The sequence below is a fragment of the Ranitomeya imitator genome, chromosome 4, assembly GCF_032444005.1.
Source record: "Ranitomeya imitator isolate aRanImi1 chromosome 4, aRanImi1.pri, whole genome shotgun sequence".
In the NCBI taxonomy this organism is placed as follows: domain Eukaryota; kingdom Metazoa; phylum Chordata; class Amphibia; order Anura; family Dendrobatidae; genus Ranitomeya; species Ranitomeya imitator.
In genome coordinates this window covers 329,183,611-329,196,903 of record NC_091285.1, presented here as the reverse complement: position 1 = coordinate 329,196,903, position 13,293 = coordinate 329,183,611, and positions in this window count along the sequence as shown.

Sequence of the window (13,293 nt, the reverse complement as noted above, 5' to 3'; positions counted from 1 at the left end):
CCCCGCAGCTTCAAGGACACAGCTCGTTCCTTATCAGTGGCCCAGGCTCCAGCTCCAGCCCCCCTCCCTTACACAAATCCAGTCTCATACTCCAATATCCTTTTTAACCCTATGTCTGGGAATCTCCCTCGCTATGCTAATTCTCAGACCAAGAGCTTGTTTTAATTAGAGTAGATGGCAGACCCAATAAATACACTCTCACAAAACCCATCCCTGTAGGACCCTTCCCTGAAGTTACTGCTCAGTTCGTAATCTCTCCTTCATGTCCGGTAAATTTACTGGGGGCAGATTTATTATCACAGTTCCGCTCCAGAGTATAATTCCAAGATGATGGTCGAATGGTATTTATGTTATATAACCCCTATGCAGATGAATATAATGAGATGTGTATCTTACACGCCCTTTCCCGATCAGTTTGCAAAAAAAAAATATGGGTGAGTGTCTTTTATCCTGGCAGTTAGAATATCCCTATGTCACGTTGCTTCAGTATGTGGGTAATCTTTTGTTGTGTGCACAGACAGAGCAGGAAGCCATTGTTGCCACTGTTAGCCTTCTCAAGTATCTGACAGATCTGAACTGTCGGGTTTCGGCCTCGAAACTTCGGTTCTGCCTTGGTCAAGTGATATTTTTGGGTCACTGTCTCCTTCAGGGTGCCAGACACCTCACAGAAGAAAGAAAAAAAAAATAGCAGTCAGCTCCCCTCCATTCCCAAAAGATGAGACTGAACTCCAGCGTTTTCTTGGACTATGTACTTATTGTTGTCAGTGAATACCGGACGCATCCCGCATAATGCTACCTCTCTACAAAGCCATGAAAGACGGTTCAAGATATGATGAGTTTGGCAGATTCCACACCGGATACGCTGTTACTACAGAAGACACTGTATTGCACGGAGCTGCACTCCCTCCCTCCCTGTCAGCACAAGAAGCAGAATTTCAGGCTTTGTCTACTGCATGTGTTCTGGCCAAGGACAGGCGGGCTAATATATACACGGACTCACAGTATGCATTTGGTATTGCTCATGATTTCGGAGCGCTATGGGCTAATCGATGATTTGTTACTACTGCCGGGACTCCAGTGAAGAATGCTGAAGCTGTTAAAACCCTCATGGACTCAATCAAATTACCTACTCAGGTGGCCATTACCAAAGTTAAGGAGCACGGTCCTAGGAATAGTCCACAGACTGTTGGTAACGCCTCTGCAGATATGCAAGCAAAAAGCTGCTGCTTTCCTACCCGTTGAACAGACCATACCAGCTATGGTGACCACACGCTCTCAGCGTAAACAGTTACAAGAAACACTGACTCTACAGGAACCTGATGATCCACGACAGACTGAAATTTTCTGCCGGACCCCGCGAGACCGCTTAATGACGATGCAGAGAATGTCTCCAAAGGAAGAAGTGAAGCAGTGGAAGGCTGATGGAGCACGTATGGACATGGTCTCTGGAAAAAGGACCAAATTGTGTGTTTCCCTAAGCGGATGTACCCTGCTATTGCCACGTGGGCACATGGGCTCACACATCGAGGGAAAAACAGGCCCTAGCCCTGGTACAAAAATTCTACTGGACTCCAGGTGTTTCTACAGTCCTGACAGCACTCAACCGTGCATGTAATATCTGTCAGACCTGCAATCCCGGTCAACTTCAACGTGTACCCCCGAAGCATCTTGCTAAGCCCGACTATCCTTTCCAAAGGCTCCAGGTGGACCACCTCACGTTGCCTAAGTCTGGTGGTTGTCGACATGTTCTCCAGTTGGCCAGAAGCATTCCCCGTTACCAACATGACTGCAAAGACCACAGCAAAGAAACTGGTGATGGAAGTTATATGCAGATATGTTGTTCCAGAAGTTGATGAAAGTGACCAAGGCCCGGCCTTTTCTTCTCATGTGTATCAGGAGGTTCTGACAATGCTTGGATCCACTGTAGCCCTCCATACTCTGTACCATCCACAATCTAGTGGGAAAGTTAAGAGGCTGAACGGCACACTGAAGGGACAATTGACCAAAATGATGCAGGAGACTTCGGCTCCATGGCCAGGGCTCTTATATATTCGTACTACCCCTATTGCAAAACATGGCCTGTCCCCTAATGAGATATTGTTTGGTGCTAGGTTCTCAGTTGCAAATTTCAGTCTCAGTAGTTGTCAGAAGAAACTGACCGTGCTGTTCAATATGTTATTCAGCTTAGTAGAAATGTTGCTAACAACCATGTTTTAGTTTCTTCTTCCTTTCCAGATTCAGCAGAAACCGACACTTGTCACAATTTGAAACCTGGTGGTCTTATGGTCGTGAAAAGCTATGTCAGAAAACACGGACTAGAACCCTTGTATGACGGTCCCTACCAGGTCCTCCTCATTATTCCTATGTCAGTAAAACTTGAAGGAAAGAGCACCTGGATCCACGCTTCACACTGTAAAAGAGACCGGACCAGCGCTTAGTCTCAGCAGTGATTAAAGAAAAATGTTGTTGTTGTTGTTTTTGGTCCTAGGGCCAGGGGCTATCCTCGCCCCTACCTTTTCGGCCCCTATTGTAAATAAGAATTCCAGTGCAACTATTCTCTGGGTAAACCTAACGGCCCCGGTAAATATCTGGCGATTTGATTTCTGCGATGTAGTCAAGTGCCTCGAGACTCAACAGATGGTAGAGGGAATCATCCAGTATTATATATGTGTTACCAGAGATAACAATTGTACTGGGAAGATATTTTCATAATGTGTTTAATGGTGGATACTATGGGAATTTAGGCCATATACAGCCCCAGGTTTCCTCTGGGCACTCCGGTTTCCTCCCACATTCCAATGACATACTGATAGGGATTCTAGATTGTGTGCCCCATTGGGGACAGTGATGATAATGTGTGCAAAACTGTAAAGACCTGCGGAATATGTTAGCGCTATATAAAAATAAAGAATATTATTAAAGATTATTAAGTGCACAGTGAATGCACGGGGTGATTCAGAAGTCTGAAGTCACACAGAGTGACTGCAAACTTATCAATTTAAACTGGACAACCCCTTTAAGGAATGTGCTTCACAGATCTTTTGGGGGCATCACACCACCAGACCAGACCTTTATCAATTGTGAGGCAGCGACAGGCGTTATATGCGAGGATCTCTATGTGTCCCCCAGGATGCGCACAGAAGCAAATTGTGGCTGCTGGAGTGCTTTGCTGTCACAGGCATAGCTGTGATTTCAGTGTAAAATAAAATTAAGTTTGCATAAATCAAAAAAATAGACGGGAAGCTATATGTCATAAAATTACAAGAACATTTTTATTGATACAATATTAAAAGATTCAACGAAAAACCGGATGCACACTCCCTTGGAAAAAGCTTAAATGCAAAACGCGTACCAGGGAGGCCACAGTCATTAAAAGGTACAGTACTTACTATCTTTACTTCCATCCTTAAGGTTTCCTATCCCTGTTCCTTACTATCATACCCCCTTTTATGGATTTTTTTGCTGCATACATAATAATTAGGCACTAATTGAAAACTTTTTCATACTTTTTCTGTGGCTGAATCACGTGGAGGCAGTTACTACTATAGGGATTGATAATGGAATATATCTAAGGATATTACAAACACTGTCATGGGGCTTGTTATATTTTGACTACTTCACTATGTATGATATATAAAAAAATTTGGAAGCTTTATTGCTCCACAAATTTATACATATTTAATCTTCACTTTAATTCTAATAACAGCTCCATTCTTAAAGGTGATGATTCACCTGTAATTTGTGTACCTTTTTTTGGCTGTTTTTTTGCATATTGTTGTTCCCATACGAACTGGTTTTACATTGAATCTTTTAATATTGTATCAATAAAAATTTACATGTAATTTATGGCATATAGCTTCCCATCTATTTTTTTGATTTATGTAATGTTTGGTAGTGCCATGGATCTAGGCATGGTATATACTCTTTGAGGTTTAAAATTAAGTTTGGTCATGGGCTAGCTATTTGCCCAAGGCAGATTTAAGAAAACCCAGCATGGGCTTTGTCACGGTGCCGCTCCGCGCCACCGCACCTGCTGCCGCGCCTGTCGCTCTCTCCTCCGCCCGCCGGCATACTTACCTGTCACGGCGCGTTCCTGCTGCAGGAGCACATCCTCCTGTCTTGTCTCTACCTGAATCACCACCGGTTCCTGGATCTCGTCTTCTGCGTGTTCGCACCTCTCTCTCCAACTCCCTCTGCGCATGCGCACTTCATCGTTCTGGAATATAGATGCTCCCTTCCCCCTCTCTGTGACTCTGGATGATCCTGACCTGGAAGTCCTGCTGCATGTGGCATATTTAAGGTGATTCCTTCTTCTGCTCTGTGCCTGTTTGTCATTTATGCTTCTCATGACCCAGGTCCCATTTCTCTGTCCAGTCCACGTCTGCCCTGTGTCTCCGCCATATCTCTGTCCAGTCCATGCCTGCCCTGTGTCTCCACCATATCTCTGCCCAGTCCACGTCTGCTCTGTGTCTCTGCCATTTCTCTGTCCAGTCCACGTCTGCCCTATCTCTCCGCCATTTCTCTGTCCAGTCCTAGTCTCTGTTCTGCTCAGCCTGTTCTGCGTCTTCCCATTTACGTTTGAATCTCCTACCACCTGTCCCCAGATATCAGCTTCTGTGGCAATAGTCTTCCTCAGGCCTGCTCCTAACGCTCCCTGTATTGGGGGTGGTCTACCAGGTCAGCTCACCCTTGGGAGGTTTGTTGTAGTGGATCTCTGGGTTCACTCTAGGAGTTCCTAAAACCTCACAGGCTTTTATTTTCGGAGCGGACTACAGGATGGTAGTAGAGCGGTCCACTTCCTCCAGACAAAGTCTTAAAAGTGGCCCATGGCCATAGATTTCATTTAAAAACCCTGCAGCATAGGGTTGTGTGTGTCAGTCTTGGTTTGCAAACTTGCAGAGCAGGTGGCTCTGCAAAGCTGAGCCTGTGTGAAGTAACACGGAGCCAAGTGAAGCCAAAAGGCCTGGGACACCTCAGCTTAGCATGGAGGTGGTCGCCCATGGCAACCAATCTCGAATACGGACTGTCTTGATTCCTGGCTGCAATCCGCAGAATGCCATATGCTGTTCATTCTGTGAGTTGTTTGGAGTCTGGACATTAAACACATTTGCTGTGAACTTTCCTGTGGTCCCTGCCTGTCTGTCACACTGCACCAACCCCGCTGCAATACCCAATGTACAATAAAACTTTCACACTCCTTATCTATGAACTGTTCCAATATTTACAGCAACTACTGTTTTCAACTCTTCCCATGTTGATAGTTCTGCTTCACATCACTTGTATTATTTAATGCATTATTCCTGTGCCCTGCTGCGTATAAATATCTGACTCTTCAGATTTTGTGTTATTCTATGCCTGATGGAGACCTGAGTAATCTGGAAAGCTTGCCATTTGTTGTCATATTTTCAGCTAACCAGGTATAAAGCAGCTACTGAGTACTAAGATTTGTAATATTTTTTTCTTTTACTGGCTAACATGCTACAGAGATATATTTTTCCTGATCATTGGTCACCTGAATTTGACTGGCTCTGTTAATGGTCAGATGGGCGGTGTTTTCTGTTCTTTCATGCACCCCTTCCTTTCCCGCTGGCCGCAATATTGTCTTGAATTTGATTAGGTTTCCTCCGTAGTACACACGTGCGCAGTGCAATCTCTCCTTGCGCACGCGCAGTATGCTTTGCCCAACTGCGGGCAAAGCCGAAAAGCATTAGTGCACATGTGCCGGTGCACTATGTCCCGGAAGTATTTTGCTGTGTTCCGGAAAGTGTTCAGCCTCTTGAATCAATGTTTCCATTCAGTGACAGTAAGCAAAGGAAGTTGGCTGGATCTCATATATATATATTCTTGGCATGAATTAACATTTCTGTCCTGCATCTGGTGTGATGGCATGTGTGTCTTTGTTCCTCTCTGCTGGGAGCATCTCTAGTACACAACCCTGCAGACAGGCCAGAAACTGAGCTTTTGGAACATTCTTGATACATATGGTTCTGTCAAGATAGCTATCATCTGGATGTGAGGAACTATCTTCAGGACTGTTGTTACCAGCTGGAGCGGGAGACCTGTGCTACGGTTGTGGTATGGAGCAAGGACTGTGACTACACACTATGCTGGTGGGAGATACAAAAGCTGTGGGTCAATCAAAAGTTGGGAGACAGTGGGTATCGCCTGGTACAGGGGCAGTGGAACTATCGGCCCCAGGATGGGATCTTGTGCTGGGGACAATGCATTGTGACCATCTACCCAAAATTGCTAGAAGACCATGGACTATAGAAATAAAAATAGTTGCATTGTTAACTTGCCTAGGTGATTATTATTATAACCCACAACATCAGATCTTCAAAAGTGGTGTCAAAGGTGGGATTACTTATCTCTAGACAGCATACCAGGGAAAGTTACTGAGTGGTGACTTGGCAGAAGATATGGCATACTCCATCTACAAAAGGCTCAAAAAGGAGGAGCTGAGATACCTTTGCTCTGGGAAAGAGCTAGAGTGGTTGCTGGAGGACAACAGGATGACCCTAATACAAAGCTTGGTCGAATGAGACAGTGAACATCCACAGAAGAAAGTCAGTTCAGATGTGTAAGAGGTCAGCTCCGTGGAGAGACCATAGCCCACCTGACCCAATGCTGATGACAGTAAATAATGGGAGAGAGGGGCCTGCATCTTCAAGATACTGGGACATACCACAGTAAAATGAAGATATGTCGTATATTGATGAACATCTCTGGTTATTTGAGAACCTCTGCCTACTGCATGAGGTGTCAGATGGTGACTGGCCAAGATTTTTGAGCATTGGCCTGACAGGAGAAGCAAGAGAAGCTTTTAATAATTTGTCTTCTGGGGATTAGAGATGTTACTATACTGTTTACAGTACATTACTAGAGAGGTATACCGTCATGCCTGAAACCTACTGAAGGAAGTTTCAAGAGACTGACAAGTCCAGTGCACACACGAACTGGGAATTTGCAAACACATTTTGAATGGCATGCACTTGGTGGATAGAAAGACTAGAGGCTTGGGAAGCAGAACATGTATTGGATAAACTCATAATGGAACAATTAATGTCCAAGCTCCACTTAAAAGAATGAGTGGCAGATAGAAAACCACTCAATCTGGATGAGGCTGCAAGGCTGGCTAATGATTGTTCTGTAAATCAACCAGGGCAATTTGAAACGACAGCTCCAGTGAGTCAGGAACAGGAAGGCCAGTGAGGCCATGGACTGGTGAGAAGACGAACTGTAGCAATTTCAGACTTTGCAACGAGGGGGAGGCTTCTCCAGCCTCCTAAGTAAGGCCCATGTAGGCTGTGGATACATGGGAAACTTTGCAGGGAATGCCGGGAACATTCTAGCCCACATCATCTGCATCCCCAACCGGTGAAGACTGTGCTGCAATAGGGCTGGAATACTGGGGGAGAAAGGGTCCCACTATCCCAACTGAAAGAGGAAGAGGCATTTGTGGTAGAAGGACAAGTTTCTTGGACTAGATAGGACACCTCAGCGACCATTAACCAGCATCTGCAGCCAATCTGGACAGAGGGTTTGGAGGCTAAGGGACTACATGACTCCGAAGCCTCAGTGACATTGATCAAAGAACATTTAGTACCGGACCAAGGTATTATTGCAGTCAACCTCATGTTATTCAACATAGCCTGAGGAAAATCTCTGAACATTCAGAGGGCCCAACTACATTTAGACTGGAGTTATAGTCATGGATTGGTGGATGTAGGAGTAGTGTGGCACCTACTGATAGATGTGTTGCTGGGAAACAACCTAGGAGCAGAGTTGTTGTGTCACTGGGCTAATGTTACATATATGCTAGCCACCTTAGGGAGAGACCCAATTTGGGTTAAATGTAGCGGGACGAAAGAGACCGAAAAGCCCTCTACTTAAAGGAAATACATAGTGGATGCTTTCCTGAAACGGAAAGTACTTGCAAGCAGCATAATACAAAGAATAGCAGGTTTACCCAGAATCCTTTGCAGTAGGCGGAGCTATGCAAATCATCTCTTTCCACCCCAGTCTAATCCACAGCGCTTGGAACCGCCAAGCGTCCAATGCTGCGGATTAGTTTCTAAATTTACACAGCCAACCAATTCCTACCTGTGGACACGTGTTTCGGGCTTTAGGCCCTCATCAGCACAGGGCTGGAATTGGTTGGCTGTATGGAGTGGGGCTCAGTGAGCAAGCGATACATATAAGCTAGCCACCTTAGGGAGAGACCCAAGTTGGGCTAAATGTAGCGGGACGAAAGAGACCGAAAAACCCTCTACTTCTACAGGTAGGAATTGGTTGGCTGTGTAAATTTAGAAACTAATCCGCAGCATTGCACGCTTGGCGGTTCAAAGCGCTGTGGATTAGACTGGGGTGGAAAGAGATGATTTGCATAGCTCCGCCTACTGCAAAGGATTCTGGGTAAACCTGCTATTCTTTGTATTATGCTGCTTGCAAGTACTTTCCGTTTCAGGAAAGCATCCACTATGTATTTCCTTTAAGTAGAGGGCTTTTCGGTCTCTTTCGTCCTGCTACATTTAGCCCAACTTGGGTCTCTCCCTAAGGTGGCTAGCATATATGTATCGCTTGCTCACCGAGCCCCACTCCATCCAGCCAACCAATTCCAGCCCTGTGCTGATGAGGGTCTAAAGCCCGAAACACGTGTCCACAGGTAGGAATTGGTTGGCTGTGTAAATTTAGAAACTAATCCGCAGCATTGCACGCTTGACAGTTCCAAGCGCTGTGGATTAGACTGGGGTGGAAAGAGATGATTTGCATAGCTCAGCCTACTGCAAAGGATTCTGGGTAAACCTGCTATTCTTTGTATTATGCTGCTTGCAAGTACTTTCCGTTTCAGGAAAGCATCCACCATGGGCTAATGTTGTAACCCAAAGACAAGGATTGGTTTCCACTGCATCAGTTGAGAGGGAACAGAGCAATCTTAACATGCCAACTAACGTCCCACCAGTGGTGCATAATGAACAAAATGGAACATTCTTTATTCTTTGAGCTAAAAGCAAAAGTTTAAGGGGGTGGGTGTGAACACTTCTGACCATTCAGAGGACTGATCCCTGTAGAGGAAGAACAATAAGCCACACGTTTAGTGAAGAAGTTGGTGCTGTGATGCCATAGGGTGGAGGATCTGTTGGTGAGGTCCTGGTGCCCCTGTATGGATGGACTGTGGAGACTGGAGATGGGTTGCCGTCTGGAGCTTGATACAAGTGGAACGGTAGAGATATCTATTGTCTGGTTGTGAAGATTTATCTTAAGGACTGTTGTTGCCTGCTGGAGCTTGATACAAGTGCTACAGTTGTGATATTTATTCTCTGGATGTGAGGAACTATTGTCAAGGTGAAAATATATATCTTTATACACTTTTGTACTTTTATATTCTCATGCTGTGAAACAATAAGTTTTTTTCCCTTTGCTTGCTAATGTAAATGTAACTGTATTTAACATGGCTGCCAGTATTCACCTTTGCCCTAGTTCTGCTTCTGCTAAAGAAGCAAGTTTTACATTCCAGAAACTAAGTATCATTTCTGTTGAAGTCGAAACTTAAAGTGACGTGGAGACAGGAGGATCCATCAGATAATAATAATAATAATTTTATTTATATAGCGCCAACATATTCCGCAGCGCTTTACAAATTATAGAGGGGACTTGTACAGACAATAGACATTACAGCATAACAGAAATACAGTTCAAAACAGATACCAGGAGGAGTGAGGGCCCTGCTCGCAAGCTTACAAACTATGGGGAAAAGGGGAGACACGAGAGGTGGATGGTAACAATTGCTTTAGTTATTCGGACCAGCTATAGTGTAAGGCTCAGGTGTTCATGTAAAGCTGCATGAACCAGTTACCTGCCTAAGTATGTAGCAGTACAGACACAGAGGGCTAATACTGCATAAAGTGTATGAGAACATGATGCGAGGAACCTTTTTTTTTTTTTTTTTTTTTTATTATAAATAGGCCACACAGGGATCGTTAGGGTTAATGCATTGAGGCGGTAGGCCAGTCTGAACAAATGAGTTTTTAGGGCACGCTTAAAACTGTGGGTATTGGGGATTAATCGTATTAACCTAGGTAGTGCATTCCAAAGAATCGGCGCAGCACGTGTAAAGTCTTGGAGACGGGAGTGGGAGGTTCTGATTATTGAGGATGCTAACCTGAGGTCATTAGCGGAGCGGAGGGCACGGGTAGGGTGGTAGACTGATACCAGGGAGGAGATGTAGGGTGGTGCTGAGCCATGGAGTGCTTTGTGGATGAGGGTAGTAGTTTTGTACTGGATTCTGGAGTGGATGGGTAGCCAGTGTAATGACTGGCACAGGGTAGAGGCATCGGTGTAACGGTTGGTGAGGAATATGATCCTGGCTGCAGCATTCAGGACAGATTGGAGCGGGGAGAGTTTTGCAAGAGGGAGACCGATTAGTAGAGAGTTACAATAGTCCAGACGAGAATGAATAAGTGAAACAGTCAGAGTTTTTGCAGAGTCGAAATTAAGAAAAGGGCGAATTCTAGAAATGTTTTTGAGATGCAGGTAAGAAGAGCGAGCCAGTGATCGAATGTGGGGGGTGAATGAAAGGTCAGAATCAAGGATGACCCCAAGGCAGCGGGCATGTTGCTTTGGAGTAATGGTGGAACCGCACACGGAGATGGCAATGTCAGGCAAAGGTAGGTTAGTAGAGGGAGAGAACACGAGGAGTTCAGTTTTTGACAGGTTTAGTTTCAGATAGAGGGAGGACATGATGTTAGAGACAGCGGTAAGACAATCACTGGTGTTTTCTAAAAAGGTCGGTGTGATATCGGGAGCAGAAGTGTATATGACGTCAGGACCAACCAGAAAGACTGAATACTAGACATATTGCTTAACCCCGCCTAACCCCGCCCTCTGCACACCTTCCCCCAATAGACCATATAATGCTATGTAACAGGAAATAAAGTCAGTTGCTGTGACGTTGCTACACCTTGTAGACACACGAGCATGCACTAAGTTTGAACCAGCCTTTGTCTGACTCATTCTTATCCGGTACCAATGCTCTTATTCTGATTTGGAATGACTGGTGAAGGAAGGATATTGTCGTGACAACCCCGACAACTTGGCGCCCAAGAACGTGGGGCGTGGCCGGCGATCCGAGACTCCCTGGACCCATGCCTGGACGTCCGTGGACGTCACCCGTAGTGGCTGACCTCGAGGACTGATCACCCTCTAAACACGGTAAGTGGAGATCACATGCTATGTATGTGTCACACTTGCTAGTGTTTCAGCCATTATTGGTTTGTCTGTGGTCTCCTTGGGTCCGAGGGGTGACCGGTCGAGTGGTGAGACCGAGCGCGATCCCGTGCCACGCTTCGAACCAGCAACTGAGAGACGTCGCATTCTGCGTGTCCTCGTGTACACCACACCTCCTCCACCGGTCATTGTACTCCATTCAACCACCCTACCCGTGACTATTGCCTAGTAGTGATAGAGTGAAAGATCGAGAAAGTTGTAGATTGGGGCGGCTTAGAGAAAGAGATAGGAGACGCAGCCTCTGTGATATTGTACCAACTAGGTAATTAAGACGTCCCGAGAGGGGACCACCTGTATTTCTGTGGAGGGGCCTCACTAGGAGACCGCCTCCCGACTGTTTAGAATATCGTGACAGGGCAGACTGTAATCACTGGTGTTCAGGTTAGGGACAGGATATCGAGCGCGAGGCTCTTTATTTCTAATACGTTGAACGTGAGGGTCCGTATTTTAGGACCCAGTGTTGTTGTCGTTGTCAGCGATCCTGAGCTGCAGCAGGGCGTAGTATTCTGTGAGTCATGTTGCATCTCTTAAAGAAGAAGTCCGTGCCCCACAAGTTAAGTGAGGATGCTGTGGAAGTCAAGACAATAGTAGAGTCACGGGAGGGCAAGAAGGCAGTCAAGAATGTTGAGAGGTTGTACAAGCATGTAGGATTGCCCTCGTCAGGGAGATTGCAGCCGTCTACATGGCACAATCTCATAGAGAACAAAAAGGGCATGTTGAAAGATAAAGGATTGCTAAAACAAGCGCAAGCTCATCTGCGAGTTGCGCGAGGCTTAAAGAACGAGGGATGGAAAGAGGTTGATGGAGAGGGAGGATCAAAGGATGCAGAGCCCGTGTTTGGTTATAAAATGCTGCAATCATTGGTTCTTCTAAGGTGTTCTAGCATATGAATTGTGTGAAGGTTTTGTAGAAATCAATTGAGTCTGAGAACTGCTGTATTCCGTTACTCTGTGTGGATTTCCGAGACACCCGATGGGAGGAGGGAGTCAAACAGCTGCATTGTTGTTTTTCTTCTTTCTGTGTTGAGGAATGCTGTGATGTTCTTATCTGTTCTGTGTTTCTGGTATGGAGGGGGCACAATGCTGCGTCCTCTCTGAATTTTCTGTCCTTGAGTGGTGTGTGCTGGGAGATTGTGTTTTGTTTAAAGCAATAGTACAATATTGTATTGAATTAGAAAGAATTATTGTAAGTTTAAAGTAAAATATGGTGTCTTGTTTTAGAAGGAAATTTGTAAGAGATCATTTGTTTATCAGTGTAATTGAAAGATTGGTAAAAGATTCATCTGCTTCAAGTTGAGTGGTTGATATATAGCAAATTAAGGATTAACAGAGAAAGTGAATTCGGATCTGTTTTTGTTACGTTGAAAAAAGGAAAGTTGTCTATTACTATGAAAAAAAAACTGGATGTTTGTGGTGCAGGAAGGAACTGAGAAAGTGACTGAGATTAATGTGTTGGGAAAGCAAACAATAAGAAATTTGGTACAGGGGGGCTCCCTGTTAGGTAATATGGTCCCTCCCCAGGAAATTAAGCCTCTTCTCATGACTGTAAGCCCTATGCCCCTTAACACCAAGGCACCAATATATCCTAGACTGCCGAGAAGTTCTATGGGTGTCTTATGGTAGTGTTTCAAGATTTGGGGTTTTCACACCTTTTTGTGGTAGCTTTGATATCCAGCCTTAAATCTGAATTGAAAGAGGCAATAATGTCAGTTAGACCGGACATCGAGAATTCCAGTCCGGACGATGCATTGAAAAAAAAAAAAAAAAGTAGTATAAAGTTTCCAGAAGAACTTAACCCATTCTGTATCAGCAGCGAAATTAGAGGTTAAATCAGCAGCTGCAGCGATTCTTACTCGCTCTGTAGCCCCCGCAGCTTCAAGGACACAGCTCGTTCCTTATCAGTGGCCCAGGCTCCAGCTCCAGCCCCCCTCCCTTACACAAATCCAGTCTCATACTCCAATATCCTTTTTAACCCTATGTCTGGGAATCTCCCTCGCTATGCTAATTC